This window comes from Staurois parvus, unplaced genomic scaffold, assembly GCF_062004578.1.
Source record: "Staurois parvus isolate SC_StPar_1 unplaced genomic scaffold, SC_StPar_1.0 ptg001181l, whole genome shotgun sequence".
In the NCBI taxonomy this organism is placed as follows: Eukaryota; Metazoa; Chordata; class Amphibia; order Anura; family Ranidae; genus Staurois; species Staurois parvus.
The window spans coordinates 3,869,443-3,889,265 of record NW_028318977.1 but is presented as its reverse complement, the minus strand read 5'-3'; the positions used below and the strand labels follow the sequence as shown (position 1 = coordinate 3,889,265).

The window sequence follows — 19,823 nt, the reverse complement described above, 5'->3', positions numbered from 1 at the left end:
GCAATTGTCAATCAAAGTGCGGCAGCGCTGAAAGCTGAAAATTGGCCTGGTAAATAAGGGGGTATAAGTGCCTGGTAGGCAAGTGGTTAAAAAAACTGCTGATCTACTGGGATTTTCACACACAACCATCTGTAGGGTTTACAGAGAATGGTCCAAAAAAGAGAAAATATCCAGTGAGCGGCAGTTGTGAGGAAGAAAATGCCTTGTTGATGTCAGAGGTCAGAGAATAATGGGCAGACTGGTTGGAGATGATAGAAAGGCAACAGTAACGCAAATAACCACTCGTTACAACCCAGGTATGCAGAATACCATCTCTGAATGCACAACACGTCAAACCTTGAAGCAGGTGGGCAACAGCAGCAGAAGACCACTCCAGGTAGCAAGGTGTACCAAATAAAGTGGCCACTGAGAGTATATCTTGGCCCTTTTTTGAAAATTGGTACCAAGTTTGTTTTTCAACGATCAGCTGCTACCAGGTGCCATACCCAAGGAAATGGTTGTTGATCGCCCACAGACAGACATGCTTGGAGGTGTGACTCTGCCACCAAAGGTTCCATGGATAACACCAGAACCCTCACTACTGGCTGGAGAAGGAGCTTCTTCCCAAGGGATTCTGCTGTCCAAAGTCTCAGGAAAGAAAAAAGGGAGCTCTGAGGAGGAAGAGTGAAAACCTTTGAAATTGGGAAAATGGGGGCTATCTTGGTGTCTAGCGGCCAGAGCCTAAGCCAGCAATGGGCAAACTACGGCCCGCGGGCCGTATACGGCCCGGCGGACCTTTTAATCCGGCCCGCGGAGCTAGGCTCCCGCTAGGCTCCTCTCACAGTCCGCCCTGTTTCCTATGAGGATCTGTCCCCCCTCGACGTATCTGCGCATGTGCCGGAGATCACCGATCGGCTGCTAATGCCTGAAACTGGCACATGCGCAGATACGTCGAGGGGGACAGATCCTCATAGGAGACAGATTTTCATGCTACACCGAACGGCGCGGGAACAAGAGGAACGCGCGAGCAAAGGTAAGTGAATTGACACCGGGGGGACATGGGGAATGAATTACTATAGGGGGATGAATTACTATAGGGGGGATGAATTACTATATGGGGGATGAATTACTATATGGGGGATGAATTACTATGGGGGATGAATTACTATATGGGGGATTAATTACTATGTGGGGGATGAATTACTATGGGGGATGAATTACTATATGGGGGATGAATTACTATGGGGGATGAATTACTATATGGGGGATGAATTACTATGGGGGATGAATTACTATGGGGGATTAATTACTATATGGGGGATGAATTACTATGGGGGATGAATTACTATATGGGGGATGAATTAATATGCGGGATGAATTACTATATGGGGGATGAATTACTATATGGGGGATGAATTACTATATGGGGGATGAATTACTATGGGGGATGAATTACTATATGGGGGATTAATTACTATGTGGGGGATGAATTACTATGGGGGATGAACTACTATAAGGGGGATGAATTACTATGGGGGATGAATTACTATATGGGGGATGAATTACTATATGGGGGGATGAATTACTATGGGGGATGAATTACTATATGGGGGATGAATTACTATATGGGGATGAATTACTATGGGGGATGAATTACTAAATGGGGGACAAATTACTATATGGGGATGAATTACTATGGGGGATGAATTACTATATGGGGGATTAATTACTATGCTTACTATGGGGGAATATTACTATACTTACTATGGATGACACATACACATCATTCTTCTACTCTTGGTCCGGCCCCCGGGTCCAATATATGAACCCATTGCGGCCCTCAAGTCAAAAAGTTTGCTCACCCCTGGCCTAAGCCATCAATGCTGACACGGGGAGGTGAATGGAGATATAGCTATCTAACGTGGTAGGTGTTCTGCTGCCATCTGATGGTTGGTTTCCAGATTGCATTCTGGGGGTTTTTCACTGGGTGATCTTAGATGTATATACAGCATTTAAATGTGAAGCTGCAAGTAGTAAAAAATGAGGTAATATAGCTATGCTTTGAGTCTGTGGAATGTAGGCCTAATGTGTCATGTCAATAAGCAGCGTAGGGGGTAAAAAGGTGATTTTTACTCCTTTGTGCTTCAAGATTGCATCTCTGGCAACAGTGGTAGTGAGAGAGGCAATTGTTGGTGGTAGTGAAGGAGTTGATTGCTGGCAGGTGGTATATAGTAGTGGGATGCTGCATTGTGCTGTGCTGAATGAAACACAGTTACACAAAACAGATGGTGGACTATATTCTGCGTAGCACATAAGAGAGCAGTGATCAACTGCAGCGCAAAGCAGGTGCTGGAGCCAAGGGGGATTAGCTCAAGTGGTAGAGCGCTCGCTTAGCATGCGAGAGGTAGCAGGATCAATGCCCGCATCCTCCAGAGGAAAACCTTCACGTGGGGTGACCTGCTTTTGATTTTGTTTTTCTTCAGGCTCAGCCCTGAGCGCTGTGGGAAAAGCCTCCCCTCTCTAGTCAAAAGGCCAAGCGGGAGTCATCCTCGTAACATGTGCCATGGCGTTGACACTCTCGGGCAGATGTGGCTTCAGCCAATACCTTGACACAGAAGGACTAACACAAAGCATAAATTGCTTGCTTTGCCTGCGAGAAGTCGCGCAAGGCAGTGTTGGACCAAAGCAATCTATTACCCAAAGCATGGCCAGGCTTCCATGGCCAAGAGACAATATTCCATTAGTGCAAAAAGTGCAAGTGCCATGTAGAAGCTGAGAGGTTTCCACTGGTTTTATCACCACAATCGGGTCCCGCTTCCTTGACACAGAAGTGTGACAGACCCAACCAGAACAGGGCGTTTGGAGAGAACTAGGGGCTAGCCTTCTGCCCACTGATTAGGGCCCATGGAGAGAGCAGATCATTCTCCAATGATGGACAACAACGTGATGAACGCTGAGAGCGAGGCTTGGATTACAGCTCTGTATAAAGACAATACATCTTCCCTTGTGGAGTGGATGGAAAGATGTAATATTAACCTTGTACAGGTCAACGGTCAGAGGGAATATGGTGGCCCTCATGCAGACTGGGTTGGAGAAGATCCTCTGTTTGGGACAGAAATATTTATCAACAATCTCCCTCAAGAAATCTATGAATATGTCAATGAATTCCACAGTTCAGACTGTTGGAATATTGTATGAGTTTTGTCTTAGGATGGACAGATAAGACAAGTGAAAGCAAAGAGCTGAAAGACAGCATGTGTAAGGGACTTGGCGTATTGAGGGGTGGGTTTGTTGCCGGGCTGTCTGCGGTGCGCTCCCTGATTAATCCAAGCATTTTGTGGGTGAAAGAAAGCCCTTTGCCTAAGCAAGGAAACAGAGATTGCCAGAGAAAAAGGTCAACTTAGCAGAGGATGGTTTCGATCCATCGACCTCTGGGTTATGGGCCCAGCACGCTTCCGCTGCGCCACTCTGCTCCAGGCTGGAAAAAAGAGCAAAAAATAGGAGGATGTAATATGCTACCGGTCCTATGGGACAAAGGCTTTCAGCGGAAAAGATCTGTTCCTCTCTGTTTCAGGCAGCTCCTATTGACTTTGTAGAGTCTCCCCTGAGGCCAATGTAGAGCCCCTCTAAAGATCTCCTACGGATGTGAACGGGGAGTGGGTCCATCCGGCAAAGTGGCAAGGTAGATTAATAGGCACTGCCATTGATTTAGACAAGTCAACCCCAAGTCAAAGGTACTTAGAAAAAGCTCTGGCCCAGTCTTTGCTTTTCTTCTCCAATGGAAAGGCTTTCTAGCCTCAAAGACGCCATGGGCTGTCCTACATTTTCACTGTGGTGGTGTGTACAGCTGAAGGAAGGCATGTCTTTGGGTGGACTTGACCCACATCTGAATGTATTCACCAAGATGGCTGCCGTGGCCTAAAGCAGGACTTTTTAGGAGCTGCCAGGCGAGGAAAGCCACATGAGATCCCACCGAAGAGCATTGGTGGTTCAGTGGTAGAATTCTCGCCTGCCACGCGGGAGGCCCGGGTTCGGTTCCCGGCCAATGCAATTATGGTCACTTTGTATTTATTGCCCCACTGGTAGCTCAGTTCCCCGCCGCCCCCGATATCGAGCACCTTGGAAGGTGTCAAGGCTCAACTATATTGTCTAGAACCTGCTAGTCGGTGTGAAAGTTTTTGAAAGCACCTCCTTCAAATGACATCATGGAAAGCCATGGGGCCATACCCAAGGAAATGGTTGTTCATCGCCCACAGACAGACATGCTTGGAGGTGTGACTCTGCCACCAAGGGTTCCATGGATAACACCAGAACCCTCACTACTGGCTGGAGAAGGAGCTTCTTCCCAAGGGATTCTGCTGTCCAAAGTCTCAGGAAAGAAAAAAGGGAGCTCTGAGGAGGAAGAGTGAAAACCTTTGAAATTGGGAAAATGGAGGCTGTCTTGGTGTCTAGCGGCCAGAGCCTAAGCCATCAATGCTGACACGGGGAGGTGCCTGGAGATATAGCTATCTAACGTGGTAGGTGTTCTGCTGCCATCTGATGGTTGGTTTCCAGATTGCATTCTGGGGGTTTTTCACTGGGTGATCTTAGATGTATATACAGCATTTAAATGTGAAGCTGCAAGTAGTAAAAAATGAGGAAATATAGCTATGCTTTGAGTCTGTGGAATGTAGGCCTAATGTGTCATGTCAATAAGCAGCGTAGGGGGTAAAAAGGTGATTTTTACTGGTTTGTGCTTCAAGATTGCATCTCTGGCAACAGTGGTAGTGAGAGAGGCAATTGTTGGTGGTAGTGAAGGAGTTGATTGCTGGCAGGTGTTCTATAGTACTGGGATGCTGCATTGTGCTGTGCTGAATGAAACACAGTTACACAAAACAGATGGTGGACTTTATTCTGCGTAGCACATAAGAGAGCAGTGATCAACTGGAGCGCAAAGAAAGCACCAGAGCCAAAGGGGATTAGCTCAAGTGGTAGAGCGCTCGCTTAGCATACGAGAGGTAGCGGGATCAATGCCCGCATCCTCCAGAGGAAAACCTTCACGTGGGGTGACCTGCTTTTGATTTTGTTTTTCTTCAGGCTCGGCCCTGAGCGCTGTGGGAAAAGCCTCCCCTCTCTAGTCAAAAGGCCAAGCGGGAGTCATCCTCGTAACATGTGCCATGGTGTTGACACTCTTGGGCAGATGTGGCTTCAGCCAATACCTTGACACAGAAGGACTAACACAAAGCATAAATTGCTTGCTTTGCCTGCGTGAAGTCGCGCAAGGCAGTGTTGGACCAAAGCAATCTATTACCCAAAGCATGGCCAGGCTTCCATGGCCAAGAGACAATATTCCATTAGTGCAAAAAGTGCAAGTGCCATGTAGAAGCTGAGAGGTTTCCACTGGTTTTATCACCACAATCGGGTCCCGCTTCCTTGACACAGAAGTGTGACAGACCCAACCAGAACAGGGCGTTTGGAGGGAACTAGGGGCTAGCCTTCTGCCCACTGATTAGGGCCCATGGAGAGAGCAGATCATTCTCCAATGATGGACAACAACGTGATGAACGCTGAGAGCGAGGCTTGGATTACAACTCTGTATAAAGACAATACATCTTCCCTTGTGGAGTGGATGGAAAGATGTAATATTAACCTTGTACAGGTCAACGGTCAGAGGGAATATGGTGGCCCTCATGCAGACTGGGTTGGAGAAGATCCTCTGTTTGGGACAGAAATATTTATCAACAATCTCCCTCAAGAAATCTATGAATATGTCAATGAATTCCACAGTTCAGACTGTTGGAATATTGTATGAGTTTTGTCTTAGGATGGACAGATTAGACAAGTGAAAGCAAAGAGCTGAAAGACAGCATGTGTAAGGGACTTGGCGTATTGAGGGGTGGGTTTGTTGCCGGGCTGTCTGCGGTGCGCTCCCTGATTAATCCAAGCATTTTGTGGGTGAAAGAAAGCCCTTTGCCTAAGCAAGGAAACAGAGATTGCCAGAGAAAAAGGTCAACTTAGCAGAGGATGGTTTCGATCCATCGACCTCTGGGTTATGGGCCCATAACGCTTCCGCTGTGCCACTCTGCTCCAGGCTGGAAGAGCAAAAAATAGGAGGATGTAATATGCTACCGGTCCTATGGGACAAATGCTTTCAGCGGAAAAGATCTGTTCCTCTCTGTTTCAGGCAGCTCCTATTGACTTTGTAGAGTCTCCTCTGAGGCCAATGTAGAGCCCCTCTAAAGATCTCCTATGGATGTGAACGGGGAGTGGGTCCATCCGGCAAAGTGGCAAGGTAGATTAATAGGCACTGCCATTGATTTAGACAAGTCAACCCCAAGTCAAAGGTACGTAGAAAAAGCTCTGGCCCAGTCTTTGCTTTTCTTCTCCAATGGAAAGGCTTTCTAGCCTCAAAGACGCCATGGGCTGTCCTACATTTTCACTGTGGTGGTGTGTACAGCTGAAGGAAGGCATGTCTTTGGGTGGACTTGACCCACATCTGAATGTATTCACCAAGATGGCTGCCGTGGCCTAAAGCAGGACTTTTTAGGAGCTGCCAGGTGAGGGAAGCCACATGAGATCCCACCGAAGAGCATTGGTGGTTCAGTGGTAGAATTCTCGCCTGCCACGCGGGAGGCCCGGCATCGATTCCCGGCCAATGCAATTATGGTCACTTTGTATTTAACGCCCCACTGGTAGCTCAGTTCCCCGCCGCCCCCGATATCGAGCACCTTGGAAGGTGTCAAGGCTCAACTATATTGTCTAGAACCTGCTAGTCGGTGTGAAAGTTTTTGAAAGCACCTCCTTCAAATGACATCATGGAAAGCCATGGGGCCATACCCAAGGAAATGGTTGTTCATCGCCCACAGACAGACATGCTTGGAGGTGTGACTCTGCCACCAAGGGTTCCATGGATAACACCAGAACCCTCACTACTGGCTGGAGAAGGAGCTTCTTCCCAAGGGATTCTGCTGTCCCAAGTCTCAGGAAAGAAAAAAGGGAGCTCTGAGGAGGAAGAGTGAAAACCTTTGAAATTGGGAAAATGGAGGCTGTCTTGGTGTCTAGCGGCCAGAGCCTAAGCCATCAATGCTGACACGGGGAGGTGCCTGGAGATATAGCTATCTAACGTGGTAGGTGTTCTGCTGCCATCTGATGGTTGGTTTCCAGATTGCATTCTGGGGGTTTTTCACTGGGTGATCTTAGATGTATATACAGCATTTAAATGTGAAGCTGCAAGTAGTAAAAAATGAGGAAATATAGCTATGCTTTGAGTCTGTGGAATGTAGGCCTAATGTGTCATGTCAATAAGCAGCGTAGGGGGTAAAAAGGTGATTTTTACTGGTTTGTGCTTCAAGATTGCATCTCTGGCAACAGTGGTAGTGAGAGAGGCAATTGTTGGTGGTAGTGAAGGAGTTGATTGCTGGCAGGTGTTCTATAGTACTGGGATGCTGCATTGTGCTGTGCTGAATGAAACACAGTTACACAAAACAGATGGTGGACTTTATTCTGCGTAGCACATAAGAGAGCAGTGATCAACTGGAGCGCAAAGAAAGCACCAGAGCCAAAGGGGATTAGCTCAAGTGGTAGAGCGCTCGCTTAGCATACGAGAGGTAGCGGGATCAATGCCCGCATCCTCCAGAGGAAAACCTTCACGTGGGGTGACCTGCTTTTGATTTTGTTTTTCTTCAGGCTCGGCCCTGAGCGCTGTGGGAAAAGCCTCCCCTCTCTAGTCAAAAGGCCAAGCGGGAGTCATCCTCGTAACATGTGCCATGGTGTTGACACTCTTGGGCAGATGTGGCTTCAGCCAATACCTTGACACAGAAGGACTAACACAAAGCATAAATTGCTTGCTTTGCCTGCGTGAAGTCGCGCAAGGCAGTGTTGGACCAAAGCAATCTATTACCCAAAGCATGGCCAGGCTTCCATGGCCAAGAGACAATATTCCATTAGTGCAAAAAGTGCAAGTGCCATGTAGAAGCTGAGAGGTTTCCACTGGTTTTATCACCACAATCGGGTCCCGCTTCCTTGACACAGAAGTGTGACAGACCCAACCAGAACAGGGCGTTTGGAGGGAACTAGGGGCTAGCCTTCTGCCCACTGATTAGGGCCCATGGAGAGAGCAGATCATTCTCCAATGATGGACAACAACGTGATGAACGCTGAGAGCGAGGCTTGGATTACAACTCTGTATAAAGACAATACATCTTCCCTTGTGGAGTGGATGGAAAGATGTAATATTAACCTTGTACAGGTCAACGGTCAGAGGGAATATGGTGGCCCTCATGCAGACTGGGTTGGAGAAGATCCTCTGTTTGGGACAGAAATATTTATCAACAATCTCCCTCAAGAAATCTATGAATATGTCAATGAATTCCACAGTTCAGACTGTTGGAATATTGTATGAGTTTTGTCTTAGGATGGACAGATTAGACAAGTGAAAGCAAAGAGCTGAAAGACAGCATGTGTAAGGGACTTGGCGTATTGAGGGGTGGGTTTGTTGCCGGGCTGTCTGCGGTGCACTCCCTGATTAATCCAAGCATTTTGTGGGTGAAAGAAAGCCCTTTGCCTAAGCAAGGAAACAGAGATTGCCAGAGAAAAAGGTCAACTTAGCAGAGGATGGTTTCGATCCATCGACCTCTGGGTTATGGGCCCATAACGCTTCCGCTGTGCCACTCTGCTCCAGGCTGGAAGAGCAAAAAATAGGAGGATGTAATATGCTACCGGTCCTATGGGACAAATGCTTTCAGCGGAAAAGATCTGTTCCTCTCTGTTTCAGGCAGCTCCTATTGACTTTGTAGAGTCTCCTCTGAGGCCAATGTAGAGCCCCTCTAAAGATCTCCTATGGATGTGAACGGGGAGTGGGTCCATCCGGCAAAGTGGCAAGGTAGATTAATAGGCACTGCCATTGATTTAGACAAGTCAACCCCAAGTCAAAGGTACGTAGAAAAAGCTCTGGCCCAGTCTTTGCTTTTCTTCTCCAATGGAAAGGCTTTCTAGCCTCAAAGACGCCATGGGCTGTCCTACATTTTCACTGTGGTGGTGTGTACAGCTGAAGGAAGGCATGTCTTTGGGTGGACTTGACCCACATCTGAATGTATTCACCAAGATGGCTGCCGTGGCCTAAAGCAGGACTTTTTAGGAGCTGCCAGGTGAGGGAAGCCACATGAGATCCCACCGAAGAGCATTGGTGGTTCAGTGGTAGAATTCTCGCCTGCCACGCGGGAGGCCCGGCATCGATTCCCGGCCAATGCAATTATGGTCACTTTGTATTTAACGCCCCACTGGTAGCTCAGTTCCCCGCCGCCCCCGATATCGAGCACCTTGGAAGGTGTCAAGGCTCAACTATATTGTCTAGAACCTGCTAGTCGGTGTGAAAGTTTTTGAAAGCACCTCCTTCAAATGACATCATGGAAAGCCATGGGGCCATACCCAAGGAAATGGTTGTTCATCGCCCACAGACAGACATGCTTGGAGGTGTGACTCTGCCACCAAGGGTTCCATGGATAACACCAGAACCCTCACTACTGGCTGGAGAAGGAGCTTCTTCCCAAGGGATTCTGCTGTCCCAAGTCTCAGGAAAGAAAAAAGGGAGCTCTGAGGAGGAAGAGTGAAAACCTTTGAAATTGGGAAAATGGAGGCTGTCTTGGTGTCTAGCGGCCAGAGCCTAAGCCATCAATGCTGACACGGGGAGGTGCCTGGAGATATAGCTATCTAACGTGGTAGGTGTTCTGCTGCCATCTGATGGTTGGTTTCCAGATTGCATTCTGGGGGTTTTTCACTGGGTGATCTTAGATGTATATACAGCATTTAAATGTGAAGCTGCAAGTAGTAAAAAATGAGGAAATATAGCTATGCTTTGAGTCTGTGGAATGTAGGCCTAATGTGTCATGTCAATAAGCAGCGTAGGGGGTAAAAAGGTGATTTTTACTGGTTTGTGCTTCAAGATTGCATCTCTGGCAACAGTGGTAGTGAGAGAGGCAATTGTTGGTGGTAGTGAAGGAGTTGATTGCTGGCAGGTGTTCTATAGTACTGGGATGCTGCATTGTGCTGTGCTGAATGAAACACAGTTACACAAAACAGATGGTGGACTTTATTCTGCGTAGCACATAAGAGAGCAGTGATCAACTGGAGCGCAAAGAAAGCACCAGAGCCAAAGGGGATTAGCTCAAGTGGTAGAGCGCTCGCTTAGCATACGAGAGGTAGCGGGATCAATGCCCGCATCCTCCAGAGGAAAACCTTCACGTGGGGTGACCTGCTTTTGATTTTGTTTTTCTTCAGGCTCGGCCCTGAGCGCTGTGGGAAAAGCCTCCCCTCTCTAGTCAAAAGGCCAAGCGGGAGTCATCCTCGTAACATGTGCCATGGTGTTGACACTCTTGGGCAGATGTGGCTTCAGCCAATACCTTGACACAGAAGGACTAACACAAAGCATAAATTGCTTGCTTTGCCTGCGTGAAGTCGCGCAAGGCAGTGTTGGACCAAAGCAATCTATTACCCAAAGCATGGCCAGGCTTCCATGGCCAAGAGACAATATTCCATTAGTGCAAAAAGTGCAAGTGCCATGTAGAAGCTGAGAGGTTTCCACTGGTTTTATCACCACAATCGGGTCCCGCTTCCTTGACACAGAAGTGTGACAGACCCAACCAGAACAGGGCGTTTGGAGGGAACTAGGGGCTAGCCTTCTGCCCACTGATTAGGGCCCATGGAGAGAGCAGATCATTCTCCAATGATGGACAACAACGTGATGAACGCTGAGAGCGAGGCTTGGATTACAACTCTGTATAAAGACAATACATCTTCCCTTGTGGAGTGGATGGAAAGATGTAATATTAACCTTGTACAGGTCAACGGTCAGAGGGAATATGGTGGCCCTCATGCAGACTGGGTTGGAGAAGATCCTCTGTTTGGGACAGAAATATTTATCAACAATCTCCCTCAAGAAATCTATGAATATGTCAATGAATTCCACAGTTCAGACTGTTGGAATATTGTATGAGTTTTGTCTTAGGATGGACAGATTAGACAAGTGAAAGCAAAGAGCTGAAAGACAGCATGTGTAAGGGACTTGGCGTATTGAGGGGTGGGTTTGTTGCCGGGCTGTCTGCGGTGCACTCCCTGATTAATCCAAGCATTTTGTGGGTGAAAGAAAGCCCTTTGCCTAAGCAAGGAAACAGAGATTGCCAGAGAAAAAGGTCAACTTAGCAGAGGATGGTTTCGATCCATCGACCTCTGGGTTATGGGCCCATAACGCTTCCGCTGTGCCACTCTGCTCCAGGCTGGAAGAGCAAAAAATAGGAGGATGTAATATGCTACCGGTCCTATGGGACAAATGCTTTCAGCGGAAAAGATCTGTTCCTCTCTGTTTCAGGCAGCTCCTATTGACTTTGTAGAGTCTCCTCTGAGGCCAATGTAGAGCCCCTCTAAAGATCTCCTATGGATGTGAACGGGGAGTGGGTCCATCCGGCAAAGTGGCAAGGTAGATTAATAGGCACTGCCATTGATTTAGACAAGTCAACCCCAAGTCAAAGGTACGTAGAAAAAGCTCTGGCCCAGTCTTTGCTTTTCTTCTCCAATGGAAAGGCTTTCTAGCCTCAAAGACGCCATGGGCTGTCCTACATTTTCACTGTGGTGGTGTGTACAGCTGAAGGAAGGCATGTCTTTGGGTGGACTTGACCCACATCTGAATGTATTCACCAAGATGGCTGCCGTGGCCTAAAGCAGGACTTTTTAGGAGCTGCCAGGTGAGGGAAGCCACATGAGATCCCACCGAAGAGCATTGGTGGTTCAGTGGTAGAATTCTCGCCTGCCACGCGGGAGGCCCGGGTTCGATTCCCGGCCAATGCAATTATGGTCACTTTGTATTTATCGCCCCACTGGTAGCTCAGTTCCCCGCCGCCCCCGATATCGAGCACCTTGGAAGGTGTCAAGGCTCAACTATATTGTCTAGAACCTGCTAGTCGGTGTGAAAGTTTTTGAAAGCACCTCCTTCAAATGACATCATGGAAAGCCATGGGGCCATACCCAAGGAAATGGTTGTTCATCGCCCACAGACAGACATGCTTGGAGGTGTGACTCTGCCACCAAGGGTTCCATGGATAACACCAGAACTCTCACTACTGGCTGGAGAAGGAGCTTCTTCCCAAGGGATTCTGCTGTCCAAAGTCTCAGGAAAGAAAAAAGGGAGCTCTGAGGAGGAAGAGTGAAAACCTTTGAAATTGGGAAAATGGAGGCTGTCTTGGTGTCTAGCGGCCAGAGCCTAAGCCATCAATGCTGACACGGGGAGGTGCCTGGAGATATAGCTATCTAACGTGGTAGGTGTTCTGCTGCCATCTGATGGTTGGTTTCCAGATTGCATTCTGGGGGTTTTTCACTGGGTGATCTTAGATGTATATACAGCATTTAAATGTGAAGCTGCAAGTAGTAAAAAATGAGGAAATATAGCTATGCTTTGAGTCTGTGGAATGTAGGCCTAATGTGTCATGTCAATAAGCAGCGTAGGGGGTAAAAAGGTGATTTTTACTGGTTTGTGCTTCAAGATTGCATCTCTGGCAACAGTGGTAGTGAGAGAGGCAATTGTTGGTGGTAGTGAAGGAGTTGATTGCTGGCAGGTGTTCTATAGTACTGGGATGCTGCATTGTGCTGTGCTGAATGAAACACAGTTACACAAAACAGATGGTGGACTTTATTCTGCGTAGCACATAAGAGAGCAGTGATCAACTGGAGCGCAAAGAAAACACCAGAGCCAAGGGGGATTAGCTCAAGTGGTAGAGCGCTCGCTTAGCATGCGAGAGGTAGCGGGATCAATGCCCGCATCCTCCAGAGGAAAACCTTCACGTGGGGTGACCTGCTTTTGATTTTGTTTTTCTTCAGGCTCGGCCCTGAGCGCTGTGGGAAAAGCCTCCCCTCTCTAGTCAAAAGGCCAAGCGGGAGTCATCCTCGTAACATGTGCCATGGTGTTGACACTCTTGGGCAGATGTGGCTTCAGCCAATACCTTGACACAGAAGGACTAACACAAAGCATAAATTGCTTGCTTTGCCTGCGAGAAGTCGCGCAAGGCAGTGTTGGACCAAAGCAATCTATTACCCAAAGCATGGCCAGGCTTCCATGGCCAAGAGACAATATTCCATTAGTGCAAAAAGTGCAAGTGCCATGTAGAAGCTGAGAGGTTTCCACTGGTTTTATCACCACAATCGGGTCCCGCTTCCTTGACACAGAAGTGTGACAGACCCAACCAGAACAGGGCATTTGGAGGGAACTAGGGGCTAGCCTTCTGCCCACTGATTAGGGCCCATGGAGAGAGCAGATCATTCTCCAATGATGGACAACAACGTGATGAACGCTGAGAGCGAGGCTTGGATTACAACTCTGTATAAAGACAATACATCTTCCCTTGTGGAGTGGATGGAAAGATGTAATATTAACCTTGTACAGGTCAACGGTCAGAGGGAATATGGTGGCCCTCATGCAGACTGGGTTGGAGAAGATCCTCTGTTTGGGACAGAAATATTTATCAACAATCTCCCTCAAGAAATCTATGAATATGTCAATGAATTCCACAGTTCAGACTGTTGGAATATTGTATGAGTTTTGTCTTAGGATGGACAGATTAGACAAGTGAAAGCAAAGAGCTGAAAGACAGCATGTGTAAGGGACTTGGCGTATTGAGGGGTGGGTTTGTTGCCGGGCTGTCTGCGGTGCGCTCCCTGATTAATCCAAGCATTTTGTGGGTGAAAGAAAGCCCTTTGCCTAAGCAAGGAAACAGAGATTGCCAGAGAAAAAGGTCAACTTAGCAGAGGATGGTTTCGATCCATCAACCTCTGGGTTATGGGCCCAGCACGCTTCCGCTGCGCCACTCTGCTCCAGGCTGGAAGAAAGAGCAAAAAATAGGAGGATGTAATATGCTACCGGTACTATGGGACAAAGGCTTTCAGCGGAAAAGATCTGTTCCTCTCTGTTTCAGGCAGCTCCTATTGACTTTGTAGAGTCTCCCCTGAGGCCAATGTAGAGCCCCTCTAAAGATCTCCTACGGATGTGAACGGGGAGTGGGTCCATCCGGCAAAGTGACAAGGTAGATTAATAGGCACTGCCATTGATTTAGACAAGTCAACCCCAAGTCAAAGGTACGTAGAAAAAGCTCTGGCCCAGTCTTTGCTTTTCTTCTCCAATGGAAAGGCTTTCTAGCCTCAAAGACGCCATGGGCTGTCCTACATTTTCACTGTGGTGGTGTGTACAGCTGAAGGAAGGCATGTCTTTGGGTGGACTTGACCCACATCTGAATGTATTCACCAAGATGGCTGCCGTGGCCTAAAGCAGAACTTTTTAGGAGCTGCCAGGCGAGGGAAGCCACATGAGATCCCACCGAAGAGCATTGGTGGTTCAGTGGTAGAATTCTCGCCTGCCATGCGGGAGGCCCGGGTTCGATTCCCGGCCAATGCAATTATGGTCACTTTGTATTTATCGCCCCACTGGTAGCTCAGTTCCCCGCCGCCCCCGATATCGAGCACCTTGGAAGGTGTCAAGGCTCAACTATATTGTCTAGAACCTGCTAGTCGGTGTGAAAGTTTTTGAAAGCACCTCCTTCAAATGACATCATGGAAAGCCATGGGGCCATACCCAAGGAAATGGTTGTTCATCGCCCACAGACAGACATGCTTGGAGGTGTGACTCTGCCACCAAGGGTTCCATGGATAACACCAGAACCCTCACTACTGGCTGGAGAAGGAGCTTCTTCCCAAGGGATTCTGCTGTCCAAAGTCTCAGGAAAGAAAAAAGGGAGCTCTGAGGAGGAAGAGTGAAAACCTTTGAAATTGGGAAAATGGAGGCTGTCTTGGTGTCTAGCGGCCAGAGCCTAAGCCATCAATGCTGACACGGGGAGGTGCCTGGAGATATAGCTATCTAACGTGGTAGGTGTTCTGCTGCCATCTGATGGTTGGTTTCCAGATTGCATTCTGGGGGTTTTTCACTGGGTGATCTTAGATGTATATACAGCATTTAAATGTGAAGCTGCAAGTAGTAAAAAATGAGGAAATATAGCTATGCTTTGAGTCTGTGGAATGTAGGCCTAATGTGTCATGTCAATAAGCAGCGTAGGGGGTAAAAAGGTGATTTTTACTGGTTTGTGCTTCAAGATTGCATCTCTGGCAACAGTGGTAGTGAGAGAGGCAATTGTTGGTGGTAGTGAAGGAGTTGATTGCTGGCAGGTGTTCTATAGTACTGGGATGCTGCATTGTGCTGTGCTGAATGAAACACAGTTACACAAAACAGATGGTGGACTTTATTCTGCGTAGCACATAAGAGAGCAGTGATCAACTGGAGCGCAAAGAAAGCACCAGAGCCAAGGGGGATTAGCTCAAGTGGTAGAGCGCTCGCTTAGCATGCGAGAGGTAGCGGGATCACTGCCCGCATCCTCCAGAGGAAAACCTTCACGTGGGGTGACCTGCTTTTGATTTTGTTTTTCTTCAGGCTCGGCCCTGAGCGCTGTGGGAAAAGCCTCCCCTCTCTAGTCAAAAGGCCAAGCGGGAGTCATCCTCGTAACATGTGCCATGGTGTTGACACTCTTGGGCAGATGTGGCTTCAGCCAATACCTTGACACAGAAGGACTAACACAAAGCATAAATTGCTTGCTTTGCCTGCGAGAAGTCGCGCAAGGCAGTGTTGGACCAAAGCAATCTATTACCCAAAGCATGGCCAGGCTTCCATGGCCAAGAGACAATATTCCATTAGTGCAAAAAGTGCAAGTGCCATGTAGAAGCTGAGAGGTTTCCACTGGTTTTATCACCACAATCGGGTCCCGCTTCCTTGACACAGAAGTGTGACAGACCCAACCAGAACAGGGCGTTTGGAGGGAACTAGGGGCTAGCCTTCTGCCCACTGATTAGGGCCCATGGAGAGAGCAGATCATTCTCCAATGATGGACAACAACGTGATGAACGCTGAGAGCGAGGCTTGGATTACAACTCTGTATAAAGACAATACATCTTCCCTTGTGGAGTGGATGGAAAGATGTAATATTAACCTTGTACAGGTCAACGGTCAGAGGGAATATGGTGGCCCTCATGCAGACTGGGTTGGAGAAGATCCTCTGTTTGGGACAGAAATATTTATCAACAATCTCCCTCAAGAAATCTATGAATATGTCAATGAATTCCACAGTTCAGACTGTTGGAATATTGTATGAGTTTTGTCTTAGGATGGACAGATTAGACAAGTGAAAGCAAAGAGCTGAAAGACAGCATGTGTAAGGGACTTGGCGTATTGAGGGGTGGGTTTGTTGCCGGGCTGTCTGCGGTGCGCTCCCTGATTAATCCAAGCATTTTGTTGGTGAAAGAAAGCCCTTTGCCTAAGCAAGGAAACAGAGATTGCCAGAGAAAAAGGTCAACTTAGCAGAGGATGGTTTCGATCCATCAACCTCTGGGTTATGGGCCCAGCACGCTTCCGCTGCGCCACTCTGCTCCAGGCTGGAAGAAAGAGCAAAAAATAGGAGGATGTAATATGCTACCGGTCCTATGGGACAAAGGCTTTCAGCGGAAAAGATCTGTTCCTCTCTGTTTCAGGCAGCTCCTATTGACTTTGTAGAGTCTCCCCTGAGGCCAATGTAGAGCCCCTCTAAAGATCTCCTACGGATGTGAACGGGGAGTGGGTCCATCCGGCAAAGTGGCAAGGTAGATTAATAGGCACTGCCATTGATTTAGACAAGTCAACCCCAAGTCAAAGGTACTTAGAAAAAGCTCTGGCCCAGTCTTTGCTTTTCTTCTCCAATGGAAAGGCTTTCTAGCCTCAAAGACGCCATGGGCTGTCCTACATTTTCACTGTGGTGGTGTGTACAGCTGAAGGAAGGCATGTCTTTGGGTGGACTTGACCCACATCTGAATGTATTCACCAAGATGGCTGCCGTGGCCTAAAGCAGGACTTTTTAGAAGCTGCCAGGCGAGGGAAGCCACATGAGATCCCACCGAAGAGCATTGGTGGTTCAGTGGTAGAATTCTCGCCTGCCACGCGGGAGGCCCGGGTTCGATTCCCGGCCAATGCAATTATGGTCACTTTGTATTTATCGCCCCACTGGTAGCTCAGTTCCCCGCCGCCCCCGATATCGAGCACCTTGGAAGGTGTCAAGGCTCAACTATATTGTCTAGAACCTGCTAGTCGGTGTGAAAGTTTTTGAAAGCACCTCCTTCAAATGACATCATGGAAAGCCATGGGGCCATACCCAAGGAAATGGTTGTTCATCGCCCACAGACAGACATGCTTGGAGGTGTGACTCTGCCACCAAGGGTTCCATGGATAACACCAGAACCCTCACTACTGGCTGGAGAAGGAGCTTCTTCCCAAGGGATTCTGCTGTCCAAAGTCTCAGGAAAGAAAAAAGGGAGCTCTGAGGAGGAAGAGTGAAAACCTTTGAAATTGGCAAAATGGAGGCTGTCTTGGTGTCTAGCGGCCAGAGCCTAAGCCATCAATGCTGACACGGGGAGGTGCCTGGAGATATAGCTATCTAACGTGGTAGGTGTTCTGCTGCCATCTGATGGTTGGTTTCCAGATTGCATTCTGGGGGTTTTTCACTGGGTGATCTTAGATGTATATACAGCATTTAAATGTGAAGCTGCAAGTAGTAAAAAATGAAGAAATATAGCTATGCTTTGAGTCTGTGGAATGTAGGCCTAATGTGTCATGTGAATAAGCAGCGTAGGGGGTAAAAAGGTGATTTTTACTCCTTTGTGCTTCAAGATTGCATCTCTGGCAACAGTGGTAGTGAGAGAGGCAATTGTTGGTGGTAGTGAAGGAGTTGATTGCTGGCAGGTGTTCTATAGTACTGGGATGCTGCATTGTGCTGTGCTGAATGAAACACAGTTACACAAAACAGATGGTGGACTTTATTCTGCGTAGCACATAAGAGAGCAGTGATCAACTGGAGCGCAAAGTGGGTGCTGGAGCCAAGGGGGATTAGCTCAAGTGGTAGAGCGCTCGCTTAGCATGCGAGAGGTAGCGGGATCAATGCCCGCATCCTCCAGAGGAAAACCTTCACGTGGGGTGACCTGCTTTTGATTTTGTTTTTCTTCAGGCTCGGCCCTGAGCGCTGTGGGAAAAGCCTCCCCTCTCTAGTCAAAAGGCCAAGCGGGAGTCATCCTCGTAACATGTGCCATGGTGTTGACACTCTTGGGCAGATGTGGCTTCAGCCAATACCTTGACACAGAAGGACTAACACAAAGCATAAATTGCTTGCTTTGCCTGCGAGAAGTCGCGCAAGGCAGTGTTGGACCAAAGCAATCTATTACCCAAAGCATGGCCAGGCTTCCATGGCCAAGAGACAATATTCCATTAGTGCAAAAAGTGCAAGTGCCATGTAGAAGCTGAGAGGTTTCCACTGGTTTTATCACCACAATCGGGTCCCGCTTCCTTGACACAGAAGTGTGACAGACCCAACCAGAACAGGGCGTTTGGAGGGAACTAGGGGCTAGCCTTCTGCCCACTGATTAGGGCCCATGGAGAGAGCAGATCATTCTCCAATGATGGACAACAACGTGATGAACGCTGAGAGCGAGGCTTGGATTACAACTCTGTATAAAGACAATACATCTTCCCTTATGGAGTGGATGGAAAGATGTAATATTAACCTTGTACAGGTCAACGGTCAGAGGGAATATGGTGGCCCTCATGCAGACTGGGTTGGAGAAGATCCTCTGTTTGGGACAGAAATATTTATCAACAATCTCCCTCAAGAAATCTATGAATATGTCAATGAATTCCACAGTTCAGACTGTTGGAATATTGTATGAGTTTTGTCTTAGGATGGACAGATTAGACAAGTGAAAGCAAAGAGCTGAAAGACAGCATATGTAAGGGACTTGGCGTATTGAGGGGTGGGTTTGTTGCCGGGCTGTCTGCGGTGCGCTCCCTGATTAATCCAAGCATTTTGTGGGTGAAAGAAAGCCCTTTGCCTAAGCAAGGAAACAGAGATTGCCAGAGAAAAAGGGTCAACTTAGCAGAGGATGGTTTCGATCCATCGACCTCTGGGTTATGGGCCCAGCACGCTTCCGCTGCGCCACTCTGCTCCAGGCTGGAAGAAAGAGCAAAAAATAGGAGGATGTAATATGCTACCGGTCCTATGGGACAAAGGCTTTCAGCGGAAAAGATCTGTTCCTCTCTGTTTCAGGCAGCTCCTATTGACTTTGTAGAGTCTCCCCTGAGGCCAATGTAGAGCCCCTCTAAAGATCTCCTACGGATGTGAACGGGGAGTGGGTCCATCCGGCAAAGTGGCAAGGTAGATTAATAGGCACTGCCATTGATTTAGACAAGTCAACCCCAAGTCAAAGGTACGTAGAAAAAGCTCTGGCCCAGTCTTTGCTTTTCTTCTCCAATGGAAAGGCTTTCTAGCCTCAAAGACGCCATGGGCTGTCCTACATTTTCACTGTGGTGGTGTGTACAGCTGAAGGAAGGCATGTCTTTGGGTGGACTTGACCCACATCTGAATGTATTCACCAAGATGGCTGCCGTGGCCTAAAGCAGGACTTTTTAGGAGCTGCCAGGCGAGGAAAGCCACATGAGATCTCACCGAAGAGCATTGGTGGTTCAGTGGTAGAATTCTCGCCTGCCACGCGGGAGGCCCGGGTTCGATTCCCGGCCAATGCAATTATGGTCACTTTGTATTTATCGCCCCACTGGTAGCTCAGTTCCCCGCCGCCCCCGATATCGAGCACCTTGGAAGGTGTCAAGGCTCAACTATATTGTCTAGAACCTGCTAGTCGGTGTGAAAGTTTTTGAAAGCACCTCCTTCAAATGACATCATGGAAAGCCATGGGGCCATACCCAAGGAAATGGTTGTTCATCGCCCACAGACAGACATGCTTGGAGGTGTGACTCTGCCACCAAGGGTTCC

General features: G+C 48.1%; 6 non-coding genes across 6 annotated transcripts; all 6 read left to right on the top strand.

Annotated features, from left to right (window-relative positions):
- Positions 1 to 11,725: 11,725 nt before the first annotated feature.
- On the top strand, positions 11,726 to 11,796 carry TRNAG-GCC (transfer RNA glycine (anticodon GCC)). The gene has a single exon. It is a non-coding gene; the product is annotated as a tRNA-Gly (tRNA).
- A 902-nt stretch (positions 11,797 to 12,698) lies between these two features.
- On the top strand, positions 12,699 to 12,771 carry TRNAA-AGC (transfer RNA alanine (anticodon AGC)). The gene has a single exon. It is a non-coding gene; the product is annotated as a tRNA-Ala (tRNA).
- A 1,547-nt stretch (positions 12,772 to 14,318) lies between these two features.
- TRNAG-GCC (transfer RNA glycine (anticodon GCC)) lies at positions 14,319 to 14,389 on the top strand. The gene has a single exon. It is a non-coding gene; the product is annotated as a tRNA-Gly (tRNA).
- Positions 14,390 to 16,911: 2,522 nt separating this feature from the next.
- TRNAG-GCC (transfer RNA glycine (anticodon GCC)) lies at positions 16,912 to 16,982 on the top strand. Its single transcript has one exon. It is a non-coding gene; the product is annotated as a tRNA-Gly (tRNA).
- Positions 16,983 to 17,884: 902 nt separating this feature from the next.
- Positions 17,885 to 17,957, top strand: TRNAA-AGC (transfer RNA alanine (anticodon AGC)). Its single transcript has one exon. It is a non-coding gene; the product is annotated as a tRNA-Ala (tRNA).
- A 1,548-nt stretch (positions 17,958 to 19,505) lies between these two features.
- Positions 19,506 to 19,576, top strand: TRNAG-GCC (transfer RNA glycine (anticodon GCC)). The gene has a single exon. It is a non-coding gene; the product is annotated as a tRNA-Gly (tRNA).
- Positions 19,577 to 19,823: the final 247 nt, after the last annotated feature.